The sequence below is a fragment of the Polypterus senegalus genome, chromosome 1 (assembly GCF_016835505.1).
Source record: "Polypterus senegalus isolate Bchr_013 chromosome 1, ASM1683550v1, whole genome shotgun sequence".
Lineage (NCBI taxonomy): Eukaryota > Metazoa > Chordata > Cladistia > Polypteriformes > Polypteridae > Polypterus > Polypterus senegalus.
This window is the reverse complement of record NC_053154.1, coordinates 98,843,662-98,871,354: the sequence shown is the minus strand read 5'-3', so window position 1 is coordinate 98,871,354 and position 27,693 is coordinate 98,843,662.

The following is a 27,693-nucleotide window of genomic DNA, read 5'->3' as shown; positions in this document are numbered from 1 at the left end:
TATGTTCATTTAGCTTGTGTTCCTGGTAAATGACTTTTGCTTAAAATATTTTTGACATTGATGTCAATTCATGTTTTGATTTTTGGCTTGACAACAGTGTTTAATTGACTCCCCCATTACATATCATTACATGCTTGCATTTCTTCTTCAGGTCTTTATTGCACAAACTCCGTCACCCTCTTGGTGTCAGTATATGAATTTGTTTCTATTACCTTTCTGTTTGTATCCTACAATTTACTAATTAGTATTTTCATGTTTGTTAATTCTGTTCTGCTTTCTTGGATTCTCCTTGGTTTTAGATTGCAATTATTTTTTTGAATCCTTGGTTCACCATATCTGTGCATTGCACCAATGGATTGATGATGAAGATTAGTGTACTACAAGAGCTTGACTGATGAAAACAGAGGAGGGGGAAAAAGTGGTGCAGAAATTATTCAATCGCATACTGGACTTTGTTCTCTGTGCTAATACACAATGACCTTCTTTAAGACTTTATTCAGATGTCATTATTCAATACACACAGGTATGTATCTCTCATTCTCAAACATGCACTTTTAGTGTTGTAAAGATGTAAGCTTGGTCACAAAAGGAGCAGAGGTAGAGACACCAGAGGGGAAAACACATTAGACCACGTCTATACAAACAAAAAAGATGCCTATAAGGTCATTCCACGCCTCCACCTCGGCAAGTTCTCATTTTTACTCTGCTTTTTGGACTCCCAGTTGTCATCTTTGGTTTTTGAATTTTATACTTTGTTCATTTTACGGTTGCCATTCTGTGTCCTTTTTATTTGATTTTAAAAATTCTTTTCAAAAAACTGTTATTACTTGAAACTTTGTTCTGTTTTGTTCTTTGAGCCAGGGCTTTTAAAACTCTCCTCTCTCTTTTTGAGATTTATTAATTTGGTCTTTACTAAGTGGGCATGCCCTAGCCTACTTTGTATTTCAAATCTTACTTGGAATGTTTCAGCATAAGTTCGGAATTGAAACTATTTCTGAGTTTTGTTGCCCAGAGTTTCACAACAAATTCCTGAATCCCCAATTAAAGGAAGTAGAACACAACTTGAAGCGTAAAAAGAGTTCTTTAACAAATACTGTTGAAATGGTGGGGTGGCACGGTGGCACAGTGGTAGCGGGTTTGCGTCCCAGGTCCTCCCTGCATGGAGTTTGTATGTTTTCCTGTATTGTATGCAGGTTCTCCCTGTGTCTGCGTGGGTTTCCTCCAGGTACTCTGGTTTCCTCCCACAGTCCAAAGACATGCAGGTTAGGTGCATTGGCAATTCTAAATTGCCCTTGGTGTGTGGGTGTGTGTGCACACCCTGCGGTGGGCTAGCGCCCTGCCCGGGGGTTAGTTTTCTGCCTTTAGCCCTGTGTTGGCTGGGACTGGTGCCAGCAGACCCCCGTGACCCTGTAGTTAAGATATAGCGGGTTGGATAATGGATGGATGGATGTTGAAATGGTTTTCTCCAGGGGTTAAATAATTGCTGAATCCAATGCAAAAAAAGCTTAACTATAATGAAAGTTGGCCCTTAGCACACTCATAAAGAAAGGAACAACTTTGTGAAAGAGAACTAAAGACAAGGACAACAGAACTTAATCCCCTAGTACGATACAGACACATTCCACGGGTTGATTTCCCTACTGCATACCAGTGTTAAATTTCAATACAAACTTCTCATTAACAGAATAGAGAAATTGCTTCCTTCTGTCATTTGACAAGATTAAATTGGATTTGTTATAAAATTGAATGCATTTGAACTTTCTTTCATTTGAAAAACACAGAAACCAAAGCTAAAAAAACAAAAAATTCTCAGAGATGTAGTTTAGAAGGGGGGTGGCACCAAATAATAAAAGGGATTTTCCAGAAGTAGTTTATTAGCAAAAATTCAAGTGTTTGGAATACTGTGATGATATGACTGGGTATCTGACATATGGATTATGCAACCTGAGTAAAATATTTGATATTGATATTGTTTGTTGTTATTCAGTTTGGGCCCATTGAAGCCCATTACATCAGGTACCTGGTTTTCTTATTTTTCTCAGCCGTCACTACAGACAACATGGGTAAGTGGTGGATAAAAAAACATAATTTTTGGATGGAGTGTTCCTTTAACACAATAATGATGAATTCTTGCTAAATTCAAAAAAAGAAGCTTTCAACCATTTTTTTGCAGGGAAACCTTTTAAGTAAGATAAGATGTCATTTTTGCATTAAGTAATGGTAGGTGGAATAGGATTCTTCTAATTGAGTACGGTGAAATAATAATTGAAGAGCACAGTATAAGATGTTAGAACAGAATTTACAGAATGGAAAATCAGAGGATTTGGAGAAATTGTAAATCCAAAACTATCTGACAGATAAGCTATAATTTGAGTGTAGCCCATTTTCAAAATGTATGTCCTGTCAAGACAGGTGCCTAATAACATCATTGGCACTTCAAATTTAAGTTGAATTGTTAAAGATGTACTGTGTTTTCATGCATATGAAAAATAAAAAGAAAGTAGGAAACAATATTTCCACTATTAAACATACTGTATTGTATCAGTTACCCAGAGCTACCTGATAGGCTAATGAGTACATCCAGCAAAAAATGAACTCGAACTGCTAACTTTACTGACACTCTAATTGCTCATTGCTGAACATGGTGATACTAACTTTGTAGGAAGATTAGTATGTAAAGAGGTCTTTGTTACAAAAGAAAAATTACAGATCCAAAACTGAACACATAATATTAATAACATTAGAAACTTATTTTTAGCTTTTCATTTGCCATGTGCTTTATATGAAAATATTTGCATATTTTATCAGTGATAGGGCTTCAAGCAATATTATGAATTATGACTCGTAAAGAATTAAATCCTATCTTAAAAGGCAAAGCAGCTTCTTAGTTTGTATTTCTTGAAGTTCTCCTTCTGTAGAAGTATCTAATAGGAAAAAAAATAAAATAAAAAACAAGAACCATTAAGAGATTGTGGCAGGCGGCTGGTGTCCTTACCCAGCGAGGACGCCCCTGCACACTATATTCAGGGGGAGCAGACATGGACACTGCCATACCTCCCCCTGGACGCTAGATGGCCGCCCCTGGGCTGGAGCAGTGCCTCAGGTTCCTGCAGGGCACCCTGGGAGTTGGAGTTGGATGTAGCCCTGTTGGGTCCCGCAGGCACCGCCAGGGGGTGTTGTGTTTGGGACTCCTGAGCCCGTAGGGGCAACCTATTCGTCACACCTGGAAGTGCAGCTGGAACTTGGCGATCAAGTACCTGGAGCACTTCCGGGTGAACTATAAAAGAACAACAACAACATTTATTTATATAGCACATTTTCATACAAAAAGTAGCTCAAAGTGCTTTACATAATGAAGAATAGAAAAATAAAAGACACAGTAAGAAAATAAAATAAGTCAACATTAATTAACATAGAATAAGAGTAAGGTCCAATGTCCAGGGTGGATAGAAAAAACAAAAAAAAAACTCCAGACGCCTGGAGAAAAAAATAAAATCTGTAGGGATTCCAGACCATTAGACTGCCCAGTCCCCTCTGGGCATTCTACCTAACATAAGTCAAACAGTCCTCTTTGGATTTAGGGTTCTCACGGAAGGACTTGATGATGATGGTCACATAGACTTCTGGCTTTTAATCTATCCATCATTGTTGGAGCATCTTGATGCTTTGAGTAGGTGGTGGTGGTGCAGGCCACCACCACAAAGAAACCGGAAAAAGAAACAGAAGAGAGAGTAGGGGTCAGTACGGATTTTAGAGCTACCATGAATAGTTATTATGATGAATTGAACATACGGAATATCAGGATTAAATTAAATGTGTTTTCAGCAGTGTTTTAAAGTGCTTTACTGTATCAGCCTGGCGAATTCCTATTGGCAGGCTATTCCAGATTTTAGGTGCATAGCAGCAGAAGGCCGCCTCACCATTTCTTTTAAGTTTTGTTCTTGGAATTCTAAGGAGACACTCATTTGAGGATCTGAGGTTACAATTTGGAATATACGGTGTCAGACATTCCGATATATAAGATGGGGCGAGATTATTTAAGGCTTTATAAACCATAAGCAGAATTTTAAAGTCAATTCTGAATGACACAGGTAACCAGTGTAGTGACGCTAAGACTGGTGTGATGTGTTCTGATTTTCTTTTCCTAGTTAGGATTCTAGCAGCTGCATTCTGCACTAGTTGCAAACGATTTATATCTTTTTTGGGTAGTCCAGAGAGGAGTGCATTACAGTAATCTAGTCGACTGAAAACAAACGCGTGAACTAATTTCTCTGCATCTTTCAGTGATATAAGAGGTCTAACTTTAGCTATGTTTCTTAAGTGAAAAAATGCTGTCCTAGTGGTCTGATTAATATGCGATTTCAAATTCAGATTACAGTCAACAATTACCCCTAAGCTTTTTACCTCCGTCTTGACTTTTAACTCTAATGTATCCAGTTTATTTCTAATAGCCTCATTGTATTCATTATTGCCAATCACTAAGATTTCAGTTTTCTCTTTATTTAACTTGAGAAAGTTACTATTCATCCATTCTGAGATACAAGTCAGACATTCTGCTAGTGAATCAAGAGAATTTGGGTCATCAGGTGCTATTGATAAGTACAGCTGTGTGTCATCAGCATAGCCTTGGTAGCTCACGTTATGCCCTGAGATAATCTGACCTAATGGAAGCATGTAGATTGAGAAGAGCAGCGGACCCAGGAAAGAGCCTTGTGGAAAACCATATCAGATATCATGTGTCTTTGAGTTGTAATTACCACAACTAACAAAGAAATTTCTCCCTGTCAGGTAGGATTCAAACCAATTTAAGACACTGCCAGAGAGGCTCACCCATTGACTAAGGCGATTTCTAAGAATATTATGATCAATGGTGTCAAATGCAGCATTCAGATCTAAGAGGATGAGAACAGATAAATGGCCTCTGTCTGCATTCACCCGCAAATCATTTACTACTTTAATGAGTGCAGTTTCTGTGCTGTGATTTGTTCTAAAACCCGACTGAAATTTATCAAGAATAGTATGTTTATTTAGGTGGTCATTTAACTGCATAATGACTGCCTTCTCCAGAACTTTACTTAAGAGAAGCAGGTTAGAGATGGGTCTAAAATTTTCAAGAGCCAAGGGGTCGAGATTATGTTTCTTAAGTAGGGGTTTAACTACAGCAGTCTTAAGACAGTCTGGGTAGACCCCCATATCTAATGACGAATTTACTATGTCAAGAACATTATCAATTAGCATGCCCAATACTTCTTTGAAATAATTTGTTGGTATCAGATCTAGACTCTGGGATTACTAACATTGTTATTTATAATCTTAGGGAAATAGCAGCGCCTCTCAAGATGGACTGTGTTATTGTATTCTGTTATTTTAACTTTTAATATCTCATAGTGGATAGTTAGTTTATTCTTCCTCCATTTACGCTCCGCTCTACAGCATGTTCTCTTTAAATCATACACTCTTTGGGTCTTCCATGGTATAACAATGCTAGAAGATTTTTTAACTGTCTTTCCAGGTGCCACTATGTCAACAGCAGCTCTCACTTTAGTATTAAATCTTTCCACCTTACTATTTACATTATCCTCGCTATTATAGTTGGCACTATAAACGGACTGATTGCTTAGAATGTTTATAAGTTTTAAAGCTGCTGCTGAGTCAAAGAAGCATTCTTTAACAATATGCTTCTCATGGGTGTTGTTTTATCATTATTTCTATAATTTAAAAAGTAGAAGAAAATAGTCTGATAGACCAATATCAATGATCTGCTTTATATCAACTTTAAGTCCTTTAGTAATCACTAAGTGTAATGTATGACCTGCTTTATGTGTAGACTGATTAACAAGCTGTCTTAAATCAAAAGAGTTCAGGAGGTTCATAAATTCTTTTACTTTTAGGTCACACTGATTATCTATAGGAGAATTAAAGTCGCCAACTATTAGGAGTGTGTCATAGTTAGTAATTAAAATTGACATTAAGTCAGAGAATTCCTCAAAAAAAGACACGTTGAATTTTGGAGGTCTATACACGGATAATACTAGAACGTGAGAATCTCCATGGATAACAACGGCGAGATACTCAAAGGACTTGAACTTACCAAAACTGACATCTTTACATTTTAACCGGCTCGAGTAAATGTTTGCCAAGCTGCCTTCTCCTTGTGCTTCTCGTAGATTGCCGGCGCACGTCTCATCACATCTCGGACACGAGCACCGGGAAAACAAGGAACAAACGATTTTTAATTAGGGCATGCGATATTAAGGTTTCTAACAATAGAATCACCTACCACTATTACATCACCAGGGGCTGAAGGCGAACTGGGGATGCGGAGAGGGTCGAACCGGTTCTGAGTTAGGACGCTCGCCTGTGCCGATGGAGGTGCTCTGGCCTTGAACCCCCACCTGCATAGCTGGAATCCACCGAGGTCATCAGTGGTGTCGCTCCTACGAGACGCGGGGGTGAGATCGGCACAACGCGGGGTTGATGTTACGCCGATTACAGATGGCGAGGACGGTTTATCCAGTAGCCGGGCCTTCAGATCTCTAAGGTATCTCCGTTGGGACAAGAGTTTCTGAATCTGTTCATCGAGTGCCTGGAGTTCTTCAGCTACGATTGCAACGCGATTTACCCCATTGTTGGCCATTGTCTGCTTCTGCTTCGTGCACTAGGAGGAATGAGAGAGAGGTTAGCAAGAAGCCAGTGACCACCACTCAGGGGCCAGAGTCGGGTGGGAGGAGGACAAAGCTTAGTGAGGAGTGGTGGTGGAGGAAGAAGAGAGTGTGCTGTTTATATTAAGTGCTTGTGGCTGGGGATTTCATGGGGAAGACGTGCCCTCCGGCTGAAGAAAAATAAAAGTTTATTTAATTTTACACGTGCCTTCCCTGTCCAATCTGTGTCGGGTCGGGCGCTATATAGCGCAATTCTTACAAGATAAATAACCTAAAAACGCATTCAATGGTCTTGAATTAATGTGAAAGTTCAAGACTTGTAACCGCTGTAGCGTTAATAGGAGTCATCAGGAACATTAGGCATCTTGTCATACCAATGGAATGAATCACATGCTGTTTTAGTTGTGTGTTTTTTCACACTTATCTAGTTTACATTATCCATTTATATTGTTATCAGTGATACTGCTTTTTGCAATATTTTTATTTACCACTCATTTAGCGAATCGTACTGCTTTCGATTCCATCTTTAAAGGAATTGTGGCTTTTAGTCACTTGTTATTTTGTATTCCTTGAAGTTACCTGCCTGTAGTAGTCTCTTATAGAACAAAAACAAGATACTTAAGAGGATAAATAACCTAACAACATATTCAGTGGTCTTGAAGTTATGTGGTGTGTGAAGCCTAGTAGCGCTCTAGCACAGGGGTTCTCAATTTCCCACTGTGGCTGCAGGTTTTCTTTCTGACTAGTTTCAACAATAAATGGCTTGGTCTTACTTCTAAAGGGTCTAATTGTTTAATTAATCCTTTTTCTTCTTAATTTGCATTCAGAAATATGTGTAGCATACTGTTAACTTTCTTTTACCATGTTCTTTTTAATTCATCTTTTTCTGTGGAGTTTACTCTCTTGATTGTATCCAAATACTGACTCATTAGTGATGAACAGTACAGACACGGGTACAAATGACACTGAGTATTAAATGGAAGCGGCAACTTAAGAATAAAATTAATTTGTGAGCAAATTGATAACTAAAGGCATAAATGACCGGAACATAAAGAGCAAAGTGTTAAGAAATAAAGGAACAATAATTAATGTCACACAAATGCTTTTTACATTAACATAAAATGTAATAAACACATTTTGTAATTTCTGGATTTACAGAAAAAAATAGAAACTGGAAAACAAGAGCTTGTTTAATAAAAAAGCAGAAGGTGACTGAGATGAACACCATTACTATGCCATACACCATTTATTAATCACTGTCCTCTTGTAAATATGTGTTTGTGAGTGGGTGCCAAACAGCATCTGAAACATCCATATATGGAGCATGCTAATCAGCCTCATACATATGCAAACACAATGCCAGAGAACTTCATTGACTGGTAGAGAAGCCTCACTCCTGACACATTTAGACCCGCCACCTGCATTTAAGAGTACAGGGCTACGCTCCACGACTCAGAGAACAGGATCATGCATGCATTAAAGCGCTTCTCCTGTGTGTCCTGGGAACAGGGAAAAATGTAAGGTGCCAGCACCTGAGTGGGTCGTCACTATTACCTGGCACATGTAATGAGATGGTTGCTGTTTCAGTGAATAGTACAGGTCATATGAAAAACTGAGGGTTTAGCTAGCCACCATGTACAGTACTGTCACATCTGTCAAAGCTACTTTGCCTTAAAATAATGAATCATGGGCTCACCCAGGTCACGGAGACTTTATATTTGTCAGTCTCATCTTGACATCACAGATAAACTGTGTATTAACAGAATGTAACAACTTACGGTTAACAAAAGCAGCATCATTTTCACTAGGCTTCCTTATTGCAATATGAGTGTATAGTAAGTTGCTCTGATTATGCTAGGAGAACCTAACACCGCTGCAAATTGCCTTTTAATGTCAGGAAGAACATGTTATGTTTTACATATGTACACCCATAACATGAAAACTGGATGTAGTGAGCCACTGGTTGGTTAACAGATTCTATCACAGAAGCCATGATGGACTGAAGCCTGATTGAGATATTCCTGACCTGTAGGCCAGTTTACTGAGGAGTGACAACAGGTAGCTGATATAAACTGGCAACAAAAATAAGACTATAATTTAAGTTCTTCAGTGTAAATGTGCAGCATTGGCCCTGTTTAACTTAATAGGTAACTAAAATACAGTGTGTACATAATATTCATCCATTTTGAAGTGTAAATTGTCTATCATGTCAATGTACATTATAATAACAGCTTGGTGATATGAATTATTGTGCATGTCAATTGTCATTTAGCTGGTTTGGCATTTCCCTACTTGATTGAGTGTGTTGTCACTTCCTAGTTTCCCCAAATTGTGGTGTACAAATAGGTTAAAGTTGCCGTAACTGTATGCATGTTCCCCTGTTAAGTTTTCTTTTATCAATCTTGATGTTTTTATCGAAAGTTGTGTATGCACATTTACAAAATCTTTTTGTGCGTATGCAATCTTTATAAATGGGGACACATGTCTGAACTTGGAAACCTCTGCTGCAGCATGGCCAGTTGTGACCAGGAAAACTGGGCATCTTGTCATGGAAGAAATCAAAACACATTTTAAATGTGTGTTATGTGGTAGTTTTTTGCTGTTTTTTCACCCTTGCCTACTTTTCAGTGGTGAAAAATACTGACTTTGTTTGATTCACACATTATTGAACAAGTGTCACCATGGACCAATTCAAAGCTGACATGAAAATGTGACTGATATTAGCATACATTAACGATAACACATTAATCTAACATGTATACATTCAGAGTAAGGGAGGAAACAGATGTATATAAAGAAACCCTTATCAATGTGGACTCTATATAGAGTGGGTGCCAACAGTTAAATCATGGCTGATAAAACTGTGGGGGAAAATCACTTACCAGTCTTCCAGTTTAGATCTTTAGTCAAAATGCATCTGGAAGTCTGGAGTCAGAAAGTGGAAAGGCGTTATCAAGTTGTTTTTTAAGCCCTAAGTGAGAGGTAACAATTGACTGAATAAATCTGATTTGTATATTTTCTTTCTCTTTTTTTGCCATTTTCTTGGCCTGACTGCTTCATTGCAGGCACTTGGACTTTTAAACATACTTTCATGCCTTGACTGCTTTCTCATGACATGTGTTTCTGTAAGGTGTGTCGTAACTATATGCAGAAGACAGTACCTTTTTTTGATTGGCCAACTTGGCTCTCAGTTTAAGAAGTTCTGTCAAGATTTAACATGAGTCACGTTGAACCTCAGCTCAGCAAACATTTTTATCAATACATTTGCTCTTTTTCAGTTTTGTGAAATCAACAAGCATTTTGTGATAAGAGGAACTTTGACTAATCTATCTGAAGCATACCTTACACCATATAAAGATTTCATCGCCTCTGAGTAGGACTCACTCCAAGAGGTCTAGATCATTTAAATATTTACCTTACATTGGTGTTTGTTTACCTTTGTCTGGGTAGATAAAACGTTTTGGATCACTGAATCATACAAGAAAGACTGATGGGTGGAACACAACTCTTATCACATCTAAAGTAGTTTCCCAAATGTTTTGCTTTTTGTTCTTTAATGAGACATCCACAGCTGCCAGGAAAAAAAACAAGTTAAGTGATGGGCGTGTATATTTTGAATAACAAGCCATGCATTCCTTTTGTTATTGGCGGCTGCACTAAACATTAAGTCTTATTTGTCTTGATAATTTATGAACATTTAGATCAGCCCATCCACACTTCACTGACACTTTAACAAACCAGAATGATGGCTGGGTATACAAACTCGTTTCAATTCCTTTCTTATTATTTCTTTGATCTCCTGCAGCAGGCCAGTGGCAAGACAATTTTCCCTTTTGTATCTTTGGAGATGAGCTCTAAAGTGATTTTGTTCAACACACAGTCCCCATAGACTGCATAAGCTAAGAAGTAACCTTATAATGTCTCCTAGAGTCCATCCAACTCATGGAAGTGGCTGTGCCATAAAGTGAGTAAACAGTTTAACCACCGACAACTCCATTCTACATTTATGGTATGTCTCCTCATACTCATACTCCTCATACTTTATTTTGCAAGAGTTAGAATGAAATATACCCACGCATCCATTTTCAATTTGTTTATTACATCTATGATCATATTCTGACTTATCCCAGTAACATTAGGAACAAGGCAGAAACCAGGCCTGCATGGAGCAATTTCATGTATGCTCATTTTGTAAAAGATCTGCTTATTCTTTTACTTCAAAAAAGTGTTTTAATATGATCAGTGACATTTAACCCCCATTGGTGCACCCTCTACCTAACCCATCCACAGGGGATGCACAAACCATTTTTTCATGCCGGTCCCAAGCCTGGATAAAGGGATATGGTTTACGTCAGGAAGGGTAAAATTTTGCCAAAGCAATATGCGGACAACAATACAGATTTCTCTACTGGATTGGTCAAGGCCCGGGTTAACAATGGCCGCCACCAGTACTGTTAGCCAACAGAGTGCTGGTGGAAATTGGGGTACTGTTGGCCAAAGAAGGAGAAGAAGAGTGGGGAGATGTGTCTGGAGGCAGGAGCAGAGATGGAAGGTAGTGCAACTTAAGGTCGGAAGTTCGAATGTTGGCAGTATGACTGGTAATGGGAGAGAGTTAGCTGATATGATGGAGAGAAGAAAGGCTGATATATCGTGCATGCGAGAGACTAAATGGTAGGGAAGTAAGGCCAGGTGGATTCAAATTGTTCTATCATGGTGTGGATGTCAGGAGAAATGGGGTAGGGGTTATTCTGTTATTTTGAAGGAACAGTATGTCAAGAGTGTTTTCGATGTGAAAAGAGTGTCAGACAGTGTGATAATTATGAAGCTGGAAATTAAAGGTGGGATGATGAATGTTGTTAGTGCATATACCCCCAAAGTTTTGGTGTGTGATGGATAAGAATGAAGATTACTGGAGTGAGTTGAATGAATTGATGAACAGTGTACACAAGAGACAAAGAGTGGTAATTGGAGCGGATTTCAATGGACATGTTGGTGAAGGGAATAGAGGAGATGAAGAGGTGATGGGTAGGGATGGTGTCAAGGAGAGGAATGAAGAAGGTCAGATGACAGTGGATTTTGTGAAAAGGATGGACATGGCTGTGGTAAATACATGTTTTAAGAAGATGGAGGAACATAGGATTACATACAAGAGTGGAGGAAGATGCACACAGGTAGATTATATCCTGTGCAGGGGGGTTAATCTAAAGAAAATTGAAGACTGCAAAGTGGTGGCAGAGGAATGTGTCATTAGGCAGCATAGGATGGTGGTTTGCAGGATGACGTTTGAGGGCAGAGCCAATGATCAAACTGAAGTTGAAAAAGGAAGACTGCAAGGTTGAGTTTAAGGAGGAGGTAAGACAGGCACTGGGTGGCAGTGAAGAGTTACCAGACAGCTGGGCACCTACAACAGAAGTAGTAAGGGTGACCAGGACTGTCTTAAAGCATGGTCACGGTGGGCAGTTGCCCGGGGGCACCACGAGCATAGGGGCCCCATGCTAATCTATGTATGTTGTGACTTGCTGAGTGGTTGTGTATGTAGGGTCCCCAGTGCACTGCTATGCCAGTCGGCCTTTAATGCTGTTAAGATGGCCCTGAGGTTGACAGCAAGAAGGGTGCTATGGCGTGACATCTGGACAGAGGAAGAAGGAAAAGGAAACCTTGTGGTGGAATGGGGAAATACAGGAGACTATACAGAGGAAGAGGTTGTCGAAGAAGACGTGGGATAGTCAGAGAGATGCAGAAAGTAGACAAGAGAGCAAGGAGATAAGTCCTAAGGTGAAAAGAGAGGTGGCGAAGGCTAAAGAAAAGGCGTATGATGAGGTTGGACACTAAGGAGGGAGAAAAGGACCTGTACCAATTGGCTAGACAGAGGCACCCAGCTGGGAAAGATGTGCAGCAGGTTAAGGTGATAAAGGATATAGATGGAAACATGCTCACAAGTGAGGAGGGTGTGTTGAACAGATGGAAAGAGTACTTTGAGAGGCTCATGAATGAAGAGAATGAGAGAGAGAGATGGTTGGATGATGTGGCGATAGTGAACCAGGAAGTGCAATTGATTAGCAAGGAAGAAGTAAGGACAGCTATGAAGAGGATGAAGAATGGAAAAACTGTTGGTCCAGATGACATACCTGTAGAAGCATGAAGGTGTTTAGGAGAGATGGTAGTGAAGTTTTTAATCAGATTGTTTAATGGAATCTTGGAAAGTGAGAGGATGCCTGAGGAGTGGAGAGGAAGTGTTCTGGTGGTGATTTTTAAGAATAAGGAGGGGTGTGCAGAGCTGTAGTAATTACAGAGGGGTAAAATTGATGGGCTACAGCATGAAGTTATGGGAAAGAGTAGTGGAAGCTAGGTTAAGAAGGGAGGTGATGATTAGAGAGCAGTAATGGCAGGAAAAATCACCACAGGTGCAATGTTTGCTCTGAGGGAGTTGATGGAGAAGTATAGAGAAGGCCAGAATGAGTTGCATTGTATCTTTGCGTACCTGGAGAAAGCATATGACAGGGTGCCTTGAGAGGAGTTTTGGTACTGTATGAGGAAGTGTGAGAGAAGTATGTAAGAGTTGTACAGGATATGTATGAGGGAAGTATGACAGTGGTGAGGTCTGTTGTAGGAGTGACAGATTAATTCAACATGGAGGTGGGATTACATCAGGGATTGCTCTGAGCTCTTTCTTATTTGCAATGGTGATGGACAGGCTAACAGATGAGATTAGACAGCAGCCCTCCTGGACTTTGATGTTTGCTGATGACATTGTGATGTGTAGTGAGAGTAGAGAGCAGGTTGAAAAGACCCTGGTTAGGTGGAGATATGCTCTAGAGAGAAGAGGAATGAAAGTCAGTAGGAACAATATAGAATACAAGTGTGTGAATGAGAGGGAGGTCAGTGGAATGGTGAGGATGAAGGGAGTAGAGTTGACGAAGGTGGATGAGTTTAAATACTTGGTATCAAAAGTACAGAGTTACAGGGATTGTGGAAGAGAGGTGAAGAAGAGAGTGCAGGCAGGGTGGAATGGGTGGAAAAGAGTGTCAGGAGTAATTTGTGAAAGACAGGTATCGGCAAGAGTGAAAGGGAACTCTATAGGATGTTAATGAGACCAGCTATGTTATATGGTTTGGAGACGGTGGCATTGACCAAAAAATAGGAGAAAGCTGGATGTGGCAGAGTTAAAGATGCTAAGATTTGCATTGGGTGTGATGAGGATGGATAGGATTAAGAACGAATACATTAGAGGGTGGGTTCAGGTTGGACGGTTTGGAGACAAAGTCAGAGAGGCAAGATTGTGTTAGTTTGAATGAACATATGCAGTGGAGAGATGCTGGATATATTTGGGAATAGGATGCAAAGGATAGAGCTGCCAGGCAAGAGGAACAGAGGAAGGCCTTAAAGAAGGCTTATGGATGTGGTGAGAGAGGACATGCAGGTGATGGGTGTAACAGAGCAAGATGCAGAGGACAGGAAGATATGGAAAAATATGATCCGCTGTTGCAACCCCTAACGGGAGCAGCCAAAAGAAGACGAAGAAGAAGTTGCACCATCTACCTGATATTTGCCTGATATCTTCAACACACCAGATCTGCTGATTTTTTTTTTTATGTATGCACATGTCTCATGTTTTTCATTAGAATAATAAAATTGTTCAGGATCAGAGACAGGGGCTGAACCAGATATTTTATGCTTTGAAGTTTAAGGACCAATTAATTAATACCAGGCTGCAATTTTTTTGTTGTCTTGAATCTTGCTTTATTCTGATTGCTTTGTCTTTTTGACCATTATTTTTATACTTACTTTAGGTTTCATGGGTGATTAGTTTTTCTTCTCCTGATTTAGTAAGAAGTTTTTCCATTTTTTCCTTGTTTTTAGCACAATCTTAGCCTGATCATTATTGTAACCTTTTCTTATGACTATATATTACAAACATTGCTAGCATGTCCAAGTATCTACATCCTCTTTCTAAAGCAAACCAATTCTTATGCAAAGCGAGCATACACCATCCATCATATCTGATGAACATCCACTCCATTGTTGAACCTCAGTTGCTCAACATCACATGACTGGTGGAAAAGGTTGGCGTAAGGCTTTAAACATAGTAATACACACATGACAAATATATTTTAATGGTGTTGTTTTGCATATTTCTATATGTTCTTCTTTGGCTGGGCAAAGTGGTAACCTCCTGGACCCTGGATTTGAATATCATAGTCATTCACTGCCTATGTAGAGATTGCACATTCCCCCTGTGTCTACATGGGTTTCTCCTCCAGGTACCCAGTTTTCATCCCCCATTCCAAAGGGTATTTAGTGTCCGTAAACTTTCTCCAGTGAGTCTGGGAGTGTGCATTAGTAGGTTCTAAAATGGTGACTTGTACAGGGTTGCCTATGATCTTGCACACAGTATTGCTGGGATACACTTCGATCCTCCGCAGCCCTGAATTAATCAAGCAGATTTGTTTACTTTAACTGTGCAAGTGTTGTTTGTTTGAGTATCGAGTATAACAGGTTTATTTTAAATTCGGTGTGTTTATGATCTACACAAATTGCTGGTTTTGCTTCATTATACAGCTAGTTGGATGACACATAAATAATTAGGAGTTTAATTGAAAGCTGGTAAAAGTGCTATATTAGATCATTGTTTACTTTTTAATTAATGATATTTTATAATTACAGAAAGATCTTTTGTAATGAAAGATGATCTCTTCTCAGGTACCAGAGTATTTTTCTTTTGAAATTGAAGATAAGACGTGGGATGTTTTCACTTTAACACTGTTTTTTTTTTCATAAGCAAACATCACTCAACCAAAACAGGACTGGTCCATATTTATTGTATATTGTCTATGCCTCCTTTAAGAGATACTTTGGCTATTTTCTTTCTTGATTTTTAACGTTGATGTATGCCATCAGGCCCCTTTTTCATTTGTAAGTCGTTGTCAGACTTATTTTTAGGCTGAGAAGTAGTTTCAGACAACATCTCCAAATGTGAAGTGGTGTCAGGCTCTTCTTTTTACTGGGATGTGCTGTCAGGAAATTCTTTTAGATGTTATTCCTCTCCTGGAATTGAGATGTAATGACTGGGGTTTTCTTTTGAGAAGTGGAGCAGGGATGTAGATTTATATAAAAAAGCTCTCTAGGTTTTCCTTTCTTTAGTTGAGAAATGATGTCAGGGCACATATGAGTTTAGACGTGCTAAGTGGGGTCATAATGCCATTTTACCTGAAAATGTATGGTGGGTTGCTCTTTTTACTGAGGGATGTCATATAGAATCAAGCAAGATCATTAAGATGTTGACTGTACAGATGCGACAACAGTATGTGTCTTCTTTTGAGATGTGTGGGACAGTAGTGATGATGCTTTAGTGAAGAATGCCAGCAGAGTTTTCATTTACCTAGTAAGTGGATGCACTTTCAGTTAAGAAATGTTATTGGGTAATGCCTTTAAATTAGAAATTGTGTTAAGATGCCACTTTCACTGTGATTTGATGTTTGGCATGCTTCATGATCGATTTTAAGAGGGTACATGAGGTTGTTCCTTGAATTAAGGTACACAAAATTTAAGATACTATTTAAGTTATAATAGTAGCTAAGTCATAATTAAGTACCTTTTAAAAAGAAAAGTGAAGAAAAACAATTAACATGGGGAGGGGGTTTAAGTTTCAGAGAAGTTTTGGTGATGTCTCATCAGGCAGCCCCTACAACTGAAACATGATTCTCCTAATTCTCCTCATTCATCTGAGATGTCATAATGCCACGTTAGCTGGGAGCTATTGTTCTTGTTCCCCCTCACTTGAGAAGTGACTTTTGTATGCACTTTAGCTAAGAAGTGTTGTCAGGATATTATTTTAAATAATATTAGCACATAGACACACCTACGTTAGACCTTTTAAATACATAATTAACAATGAGATGCCACTTTGCTAAAATATGGTGCCAGGGACACCTTTAGCTTGCAAAATGATTTCTTTATCCCAGTGTAGCTAAGTAATGAAGTTGCTTTATTCACTTGCTTTTCTCTAGGACATTTGACAGATGGTACTGAGCTCTTTCTTCAGTAAAGAAATAAAATCAGGAGGAAATATGGGGATGAACGTCACTCCTAGACTAATTCAGAGAAAAATTGTAATTAATCTTCAGACAGAAATCCAAAGTCTAAGGACAGGGACAACTGGAAGTTGTTGTTGAAGCAGTGTGTCACAAAATTTTGTCTTTGATGATGATACAGCATATGAGGGAGTTCTCTGTATCACTTAAAAATTTGCCAAAATTTGGTTAAAACAATAACATCAGATTAGTGGTGTAGAATTCTTAAGTAATGGTGTCTATGTTAAAAAAAGAGTACACATTTTCTAAGAGAGAAACTAAACATTAGCTTACAGCAATGTAAGCATTACAGTATGTGTCATTTATATGATCTAGCCAATGTATTCCACTGCAACATCAGCAAGCTAATGTTAGCATTAAAATGCTGTAACAACCTAGAGATTAGCAGAATTCAGTTGGATTGAGGCCTTGCCATGACAGAAGGGCTTGTGCGGTCTAGTGATCCTCTGAGCTATGTTGTCGGGAGCTACATGCTCCTCGTAGGGCTTTCCAAGGCAAACAGTTCTGAGGTGAAGATCCAGACTAACTCAATCCTGAGAACCCACATGGATTTAAATCAAGGATCGGTCTTTCCCTTGCCTGGGAAAGGGTACCCGGGGCCCCACCCTGGAGCCAGGCTCGGGGGTGGTGCTCGCTGTCGAGTGCCTGGTGGACCTTTGACCACGGGGCCCAGCCAGGCTCAGGCCAAAGGAGCAATGTGGTTCTGCTCTCTTGTTGCCCCACCACCTGCAAGAGAGGCCCTAGGGGTGCAATGTGATATGAGTGGTGGCCGAAAGCGGGAGCTCTGGCGTTCCAACCCTCAGTTGCCCAAAGTGGCTCTTGGGACATGGAATGTTACCTCTCTGGAGGGGAAGGAGCCTGAACTGCTGCGAGAGGTTGAGAGGTGCTGACTAGATATAGTCAGGCTCACCTCTATGCACGGTCTGGGCTTTGAAACCATTCCTCTTGAGAGAGGCTGGACTTTGTTCCACTCTGGAGTTGCTGTGGATTAAAGGCATCGGGCAGGGGTGGGCTTGCTTATGGCCCCTGGCTTGAGGCCTGTACATTGGGGTTCTCCCCATTGGAGGAGAGGGTTGCGTCCTTGCGCCTTCGAGTTGGGGGAAGGACTCTGACTGTTGTTTGCGATTATGTGCCGAACGGCAGTTCAGAGTACCCAGCCTTCTTGGAGTTCCAGGAAGAAGTGCTGCAAGACATGGCTCCTGGGGACTCTATCATCCTGCTGGGAGACTTAAACGCTCACGTTGGCAGTGACAGTGAAACCTGGAGAGGTGTGATTGGGAGTAATGGCCTCCCCAATCTAAACTCGAGTGGTGTTCAGTTGTTGGACTTCTGTGTTGGCCATGTATTGTCCATAACAAACACCATGTTTGAGCATAAGGGTGTCCATAAGTGCACTTGGCAACAGAATGCCTGAGGTTGGAGCTCGATGATCGACTTTGTAATTGTGTCATCGGATCTGCGACCTTATGTCTTGGACACGGGTGAAGAGAGGATCTACGCTGTCAACTGATCACCACCTGGCGGTAATTTGGATCAGATGGCGGGAGAGGCTGCCGGACAGACCATGCAGACCCAAACGTATAAAAAGGGGTCTGCTGGGAACGTCTATCAGAGGAACCGGTCAGAAAGATCTTTAACTGCCACCTCCAGCAGAACTTCAACCTCATTCCGAGGGAGGCGAAGGACATCGAGTCTGAATGGGCCATGTTCCGAGCCTCCATTGTCGAAGCAGCAGAACGGAGCTGTGGCCGGAAGGTTGTTGGTGCCTCTCGTGGCAGCAATCCATGAACCCGGTGGTGGACACCTAAGGTTTGAGAGGCTGTCAAGTTGAAGAAAGAGTCCTATCGGGTCTGGTTGATCAGTGGAACTCCAGAGGCAGCGGAGGGGTACCAGAGGGCCAAGCGTGTGGTGGCATTGGCTGTTGCAGGGGCAAAAACAAGGCATGGGAGGAGTTTGGGGAAGCCACGGAAAATGACTTTTGGTCGGCACCGAAAAGGTTTTGGCAAACCGTCAAGCGCCTCAGGAGGGGAAAGCGGTGCTCCACGAACACTGTGTACAGTGGGGATGGGGCCCTGCTGACTTCAACTGCAGACGTTATTGACCGGTGGAAGGAATACTTTGAGGACTTCTCAATCCCACCAGCATGTCTTCCTTAGAGGAAGCAGAGCTAGAGGACTCCGAGGGAGGCCCGTCCATATCAGTGGCCGAGGTCGTTAAAAAGCTCAGAGGTGACGGGGCCCCTGGGGGTGGACGAGATTCACCCTGGGTTCCTCAAGGCTCTGGATGTTGTGGGGCTGTCCTGGTTGACATGTCTCTGCAACCTTGCATGGACATCAGGGGCAGTGCCTCTGGATTGGCAAACCGGGGTGGTGGTCCCCATTTTTTTGTGCTCCAACTATAGGGGGATCACACTCCTCAGCCTCCCTGGTAAGGTCTGTTCAGGGGTGCTAGAGAAGAGAGTTTGGTTGATGGTCGATTCTCGAATTCAAGAGGAACAATGCAGATTCCATCCCGGCTGTGGAACACTGGACCAGCTCTACACCCTGGCCAGGATCCTGGAGGGGGAATGGGAGTTTGCTCAACCAGTCCACATGTGTTTTGTGTATTTGGAGAAGGCATTCGAAGCATCCTGTGGGGTGTGCTCCAAGAGTACAGGGTACAAGGTTCGTTGTTATGAGCCATTCAGTCCCTGTACAGGAGGAGCAGGAGCTTGGTCCGCATTGCCGGTAATAAGTCAAACTCGTTTCCTGTTGAGGTTGGACTCCACCAGGGATGCCCTTTGTCACTGATTCTGTTCATAAGTTTTATGGACAGAATTTCTAGGCACAGCCAAGGAGCGGAGGGGGTCTGGTTCGGTGACCTCAGAATCTCATCTTTGCTATTTGGGATGACGTGGTTCTGTTGACTTCATCGGACAGTGACCTCCAGCTCTCACTGGAGTGGTTCGCAGCCGAGTTTAAAGTGGCAGGGATGAGAGTCAGCACCTAAAAATCCGAGGCCATGGTTCTCTGCCGGAAAAGGGTGGAATGCTCTCTCCGGGTTGGGAACACATTACTGCCTCAATTGGAGGAGTTCAAATATCTCGGGGTTTTGTTCACGAGTGAGGGAAGAATGGAGCGGGAGGTTGACAGATGGATCGGTGCAGCATCTGCAGTAATGCAGGCTCTGCAATGGTCCGTCGTGGAGAAGAGAGAGCTGAGCCAAAAGGCTTGGCTGTTGATTTACCAGTCAATCTATGTTCCTACCCTCACCTATGGCCACGAGCTTTGGGTAGTGACCAAAAGAGCAAGATCGCGGATACAAGCTGCCGAAATGAGTTTTCTCCGCAGGGTGGCTGGACTTTCCCTTAGAGATAGGGTGAGGAGTTCAGTTATCTGGGAGAGACTCGCACTGAGATGAGACAGTTTAGGTGGTTCAGACATCTGGTCAGGATGCACCCTGGACGCCTCCCTGGGGTGGTGTTCCGGGCATGTCCCACTGGGAGAAGGCCATGGGGCAGACCCAGAACATACTGGAGGGATTATATCTCCCGGCTGGCCTGGGAACGCCTCGGGGTGCCCCCAGAGGAGCTGGAGGAGGTGGACGGGGAGAGGGAGGTCCAGAGGTAGGTAGAGCAGCCACAAATTGTACTCAAGTCAGAGTAGTGTTACTTCAAAATAATAAAAAAGTAGTCATCCAAGAGTAAAAAAGTATTTGGTGAAAAGGCTACTCAAGTACTAAGTAACTGTTTGATCATCATAAATGATTTATTTTTTAGAAATGTTGTAATAAGACAGACAAAAATATTAAATACGGTCATAATGGTCAACAACATCCACCATGTTGAACTTTCTTATTTATGGCCCCATCTTCACGAAATTTGGTAGGCGGCTTCCCTGTGCTAACCGAAACTGATGTACGTACTTATTTCGGTGGTATGACGCCACTATCAGCCGCCATATTGAACTTTCCAACGTCACTAATTCTCCAACTTCCCATGTAGGTAGAAGGCTGAAATTTGGCAGGCTCATTCCTTACAGCTTACTTACAAAAGTTAAGCAGGTTTCATTTTGAAATTCTACATGTAACGGTCATAACGGTCGACAACATGCGCCATGTTGAACTTTCTTATTTATGGCCCCATCTTCATGAAATTTGGTAGGCGGCTTCCCTGTACTAACTGAAACCAATGTACGTACTTATTTCGGTGGTATGATGCCATGTCGGCCGCCATATTGAACTTTTCAACGGTCTTTGTTACTTATGGGCCCATCTTCAAGAAATTTGGTACGCGGGTTCCCAACGCTAACTGAATCCTATTTACGTACTTATTTACGTCCATAGCCTGCAGCTCGGTCACCGTGTGAGGCGGCGTTGGGTCCCCCATCCCAACGCCTCACACGTTGTTGGCTGACTGCCTATATAAGACCATCCGTCGCTCCAGTCTCTACATTCCATTCCTTGCTTCGCCACGGGATTCACGTCTCCCTGCTGATAACTACAGCCTTTTTATTTAATCCACAGCTTCTCCGCTGTTTTATTGTTCATTTATTACGATTATAATTATTGTGTAGGTATTTTAGACTTAGTTTACATTGTTCAGGTACCCATTTCCTTTATCATTCCAACCATATCCCCATTAACATGACTATCGAGGTGATCACCGCCGATCAAAGAACTGTCACTTACCGAGTGGTTTACATGCCCGGAGATGGCACCTACCTTTTCCATTCTCTTTGTTACATATTGCATGGCCATATCAGACTCACTCTTGATATCCAGAGGAACATTGTGTCTTATGTATTGAATGACTGGGACAGGTTCAAGGTGTGGACTGATGACGGTACAGGAGACAATTATACTACACAGGAGCACTAGAAAAGTGAAATGCTTAAGCCCTTCACCTATGGATCTGCATGTGAGTTGATGGCTGCCGCTGAATTGTTCGGTTGTCACTTTCAAGTGTACCGAAATGGCCAAATATTTTACAGCTTTCAACAACCGCCTATGCCTCTTAAACATCTTAGATTCACAGGTGACAATTTCAGTTGTGGACACTTTAATGTTTATGAATGGTTAAACTCTCAAAAGCTGGATGTGAAGTTATCAATGAAACCGGTTGTATGATTACAACGCTTGACAGATGCCGAATGTCTCTTCAACACAAGTCCTACAAATACTGTCGTAATTGAAACAAACCATGAAACTCAAACCGATTATGACAGCAGCAATCCAAGTTGTGAGATTTGAAACAAGATTACTGTTCACATGGCCAACTGTACGTTGCATGCTCAAGAGTAAGCTCAGCGCACAGCTTGGCGATATTACAACCGGAGGGCCGAACTCAAAATGTGGTATACAAAGAGATCCTTAACAAATAATTATTGGTATATTTTCCCTCAGTTTAAAAAGGTTTAATTTTCTTCTTAATAAAAATTTTAAGGCAGTACTTTGCCAATGCGAAGCGCGGGTATATTGCTAGTAATAAAATAAAAATGAGTAAAAATAAATAACATTGTTACAAAATAAAAATGCACAAATAACAGTAAGTTCCAAATCTCAGTTTTTGAAAACAAAGCTTTAGAAGCCAATACCTACAATAGGTAACATGTATGTTTGAACAGTGCAAACTACTTACAGTGACAAGATATACTGACTGTACACTGGCAGTATAATACTGTATATTCACTTGCCCTCCAAATAGTACAGTTAATAGAAAATAACATTAGAACAAGGCAGCTTGTGCACGTACAAGAAGTCTCACTTTACTTTGATTGGCTGTGTCTGTGCATGTTTGGTTAAAACGTGCTTGTTCTTCACTCTGTGAAGTGATGGTTAAGCTTCAGCAGGAGTTGGCTCTCATTTTTCATGTACAAGTGGAACCTTGGATTGCGAGTAACTTGGTTTGCGAGTGTTTTGCAAGACGAGATAAAACTTTTAATAAATTTTGACTTGATAAACGAGAGAGGCCTTGCAATATGAGTAGTCCATATACACTTTGTCTGCCGAGCGTCACGTGATCACAACTGAGCTTATGGTTCTTCTCTCTCTCGGCGTGCCTCACTCATATAGTCAACATCCGTATGAGCGTATACTGTTTACTACACCATTGTGACCACGTGTGTGTGCTGTGACATGTGAGTCCCCGTCTTGCAGCCAAAACATGAAGCTGAGTCTCAATACTTTAGCAACACCATCTTTATTCAGCTTGAAACAGGAACAGTGTGGTTATTTATTGTAGCGGAATCTGCCACTCTCTATACACAGACACAGCAGTCAGGCAGGGTCATGCCCAGGTTAGTGGCCAAGTAATACTGTTCCCTGCACATTTATAATGTTCCTTGTTCATTGTATCACCCATCAACGGCAGGCGCTCATAGAATGACTGCGATCTTTTCGGATACGCTTTTACGGCGAACTGCTACAGTGCTGGGTGTCTGTGGTCGCCTCGGGAAGCTCTTCCCCGTGTCGTGCTTTTGGGTGAAATCCCACAAGAGTTTAGAAACTCACTCACACCAGCCATGATTCTTTTCAAAGGTAAAGTGCAGGTTAATTTGTTTCAGGTATTTTTACTTTATATTTTGTATTAATCATTTTTATATGAAATGTTTTGGGTTGTGGAACGAATCATCTGAGTTTCCATTATTTCATATGTGGAAATTCGCTTTAATATACGAGTGCTTTGGATTGCGCACACGTTTCTGGAACGAATTATGCTCGCAAACCGAGGTTCTACTTTTATTCTTTCTTTCCCTGTCCGCTGTCTGTGAGGAGTTTGTGCCGTTATGCTGCCACAGTTTGTGTGTGGTCATGTGACTGCATGGCTACATCTGATTTGTGAAACAGAGCCATGTGATTATTGTTGCTATGTCTGATTGGTGAAATGGAGTCTTGTGATTATTACTGCTACCTCTGATTGGTCAAACAGTCATGCAGTAGATCTACTGGCGGCTTCTCTCTGGCAGAAATACAGTATAGCGTATCAAATGGAAAAAAAGTAATGATTCGAGTGTTGCCTAATGTAGCGAAGTAAGAGTAGCGTTTCTTCTTCACAAATATACTCAAATAAAAGTAAAAAGTATGGTGCAGTAAAACTACTCCTAGAAGTACAATTTGTTTTAAAAGTTACTCAAGTAAATGTAACAGAGTAAATGAAACTTGTTACTACCCACCTCTGGGGAGGTTTGGGCTTCCCTGCTTAGGCTGCTGCCCCCACTACCTGACCTCTAATAAGTGGTGGGCAATGGATGGATGGACAGTTGAGTTAATATGGTGGTTAACGTGTGCTTGTAAAACACATTTCACATACAGTATGCAGTTTTGTTTGAAAATAATTTACTAACAAGTGGTTATGAGTGAATGTGACTCAAAACACCATTAAAGTTGGTATGTGGTTGTAATGGACTGCGAGTGTGAAACAGGAAAGCCACTTACTATGCTGGGGAAGTTAAACTAGCAATGTTCCAACATTTATATGTGCAAAGGGCATAACAAAGAATTTGGGTAGCTTCTTATTTCCCAGTGAGCATATGGATACCTCATTTCAAGAAGATGAACTTACTCAAGATGGAAGTAATCTATTTTCTCTCCCCTTTTATATGCTTCTCTTACATTTGACACAACAAGACCCATCCACCCATTACACAAAAGACCCATCCACTTGACAGTTCCAGAAAGAATATTTATTTTGATCTGAAACAGGCTATACAGTAAATAACCATGAACAGATCGTAACAGATTTATGATTTCAAAAGGAACCTTGCTGCAGCTGTACAGTAACACAAACCAAGTCCAGATTTTCTTAATCTGTTAGGAAGTCTACCATAACTTAAATATTTCATTTCTTTCTATATAATATAGTTTTTCAATGCACTAATAACCAATTTCATATGCAAAGACCCCTTCCCAAAATGAAATTCTGCTTTGTCAAGAAATAGCTGTAAGAGGAATCACAAAACCCAGTAAGAGCCATAAAACGCCCTACACAACCCATACAAACAACCATAAAGTTCCAATAAAAAACTAGTATTTTTAAGAGTGTACAGTACAAGGAAATGAAATATAAACTTATTAAAAACAAAAGTCAACAAAAAAAAGGCCTCCTTTGGTGTCAAGGATGCTTACAAACCATTGAATCAAGTGGTCTACATACTGTGTAATGTGGACTAGTAAAATGCTTCACTTTGGATCAACCAGAAGAGGCTTAAGCGAGACACATTTCTCTCTATATTGTGTACTTTATTATAACACCTAGAAATCCTTCATATTCAATTTTACCAGCGTATCAAAGTCACTTAATATGCCTTAATATGCATAGAGGTGAATAATCTGTTTACTGGTTTACAAGTGTAATTAAGAGAAAATGAATCCTAAAAAATTACGTTAACAAAAACTTGTTGAAATGAAAAATCCTTAATTCTTGATTTGAACATTTCTAAATATTGCAACTGTTTAATTCTGACCAGGAGACAATTCCAAAGTTTAGGAGCGTAACAGCTGAAAACTCCAAAGTGTTTATAATTGTATTCTGGAACCACGAGAAGATGAGCGTCAGGGGAGAAGAGCTCTCTTCATTGTGTAATGGTTTATTAAAGTGGATAAATACTGTGGGCAGCACGGTGATGCAGTTTAAACATTCATTAACATCAAAGTGTCCACTACTGAAATCTTCACCTGTGAATCTAAGATGTTTAAGAGGCATTGGCGGTTGTCGAAATGTGTAAAATATTTGGCCATTTCGGTACACTTGAAAGCGACAACCGAACAATTTAGCAGCAGCCATCAACTCACATGCAGAACCATAGGTGAAGGGCTTAAGCATTTCACTCTTATAGTGCTCCTGTGTAGTATAATTATCTCCTGTACTGTCATCAGTCCACACCTTGAACCTGTCCCAGTCATTCAATACATAAGACACAATGTTCCTCCGGATATCAAGAGTGAGCCTGATATGGCCGTACAATACGTAACAAAGAGAATGGAAAAGGTAGGTGCCATCTCCGGGCATGGAAACCACTCGGTAAGTGGCAGTTCTTTGATCGATGGTGATCACCTCGATAGACATGTTAATGGGGGTACGGTTGGAATGATAAAGGAAATGGGTACCTGAACAATGTAAAGTAAGTCTAAAATACCTACACAATAACTATAATCATAATAAACGAACAATAAAACAGCGGAGAAGCCGTGGATTAAGAAAAAAGGCTGTAGTTATCAGCAGGGAGACGTGAATCCTGTGGCGAAGCAAGTAGAGACCGGAGTGACGGACGGCCTTATATAGGCAGGCAGCCAACAACGTGGGAGGCGTTGGGATGGGGGACCCAACGCCGCCTCACACAGTGACCAAGCTGCAGGCTATGGATGTATATATGTACATAAGTGGGATTCAGTTAGCGTTGGGAACCCACGTACCAAATTTCTTGAAGATGGGCCCATAAGTAACAAAGACCATTGAAAAGTTCAATATGGTGGCTGACAGTGGCATCATACCACTGAAATAAGTACGTAGGCTACATTGGTTTCGGTTAGCCGTCTACCAAATTTCGTGAAGATGGGGCCATAAATAAGAAAGTTCAACATGGTGGACGTTGTCGACCGTTATTACAGTTACGCGTAGAATTTCGAAATGAAACCTGCTTAACTTTTGTACTGTAAGGAATGAGCCTGCCAAATTTCAGCCTTCTACCTACAAGGGTTAGAGAATTTGTGACATTGGAAAGTTCAATATGGCGGCCAACAGTGGCATCAAACCACCGAAATAAGTACATACATCGGTTTCGGTTAGTGTAGGGAAGCCGCCTACCAAATTTCATGAAGATGGGGTCAGCCTTCTACCTACACGGGAAGTTCGAGAATTAGTGACGTTTGAAAAGTTCAATATGGAGGCCGACAGTGGCGTCATACCACCAAAATAAGTACGCACATCGGTTTCGGTTAGCGCAGGGAAGCCGCCTACCAAATTTCGTGAAGATGCGGCCATAAATAAGAAAGTTCAACATGGCGGATGTTGTCGATCATTATGTCCGTTATGTGTAGAATTTCAAGATGAAACCTGCTTAACTTTTGTAAGTAAGCTGTAAGGAATAAGCCTGCCAAATTTCAGCCTTCTAACTATACGGGAAGTTGGAGAATTAGTGATGAGTCAGTGAGTGAGTAAGTGAGTGAGTGAGTCAATGAGGGCTTTGCCTTTTATTAGTATAGATTACACCATAGAATGCACAACATAATAGTAAACTAAATGTAAAAACATTGAATTACACTGAGAAAAACTTGAACAGAGAAAACTAACACTGCAAGAGTTCACGCTATAGCCTTACGACCCACTCGCTAAAAACACTTTTTTTAATGAGTTTTAAGGACAGGAAAAAAAATTAACATTTAAAAAATATGTAATTTAATAAATAACCAAGAAAAGTAACATTGCAACAATGCACGCGTGGGCCTGTGTGTGTGTGTGTACAGTATGTCTGTCTCTTGCACGCCTGTGTGTGCATGTGTGTGTCTTTCTCTCGCACGCGCGCACCACTCTGTATGTGTGTGTGTGTGTCTCTCTCGTGCCTGTGTGTGTGTGTGTCTGTCTCACGCGCGCCTGTGTGTGTGTGTGTGTGTCTGTATCGCTCGTGCACGCATCTTTGTGTGTCTCTCTCTCTCTCTGCACAGGGAATGCACAGGAAGAGACTGAACACGTGCCGTGTGGCCCTGCGCATGCGCACTTCACCAGAAGACACACACACGGACACCTGGATGCACACAGGGGTTTTATTAAAGAGGATTATTTTAGCAATCCAAGAAAGGATAAAAGAATTCATTAGTATTTTAGCAGCAGCGAAACTAAGATATTGAACACATTCATGCAATGTTCATTAAATGGCAGTATGACTTGAGCAAATTGAGCAGTTGTTTCAGTTAAAATAATATGGGATAGCTGCAGGTTTCAGTTGTATTTTACATGTAAATGTCAG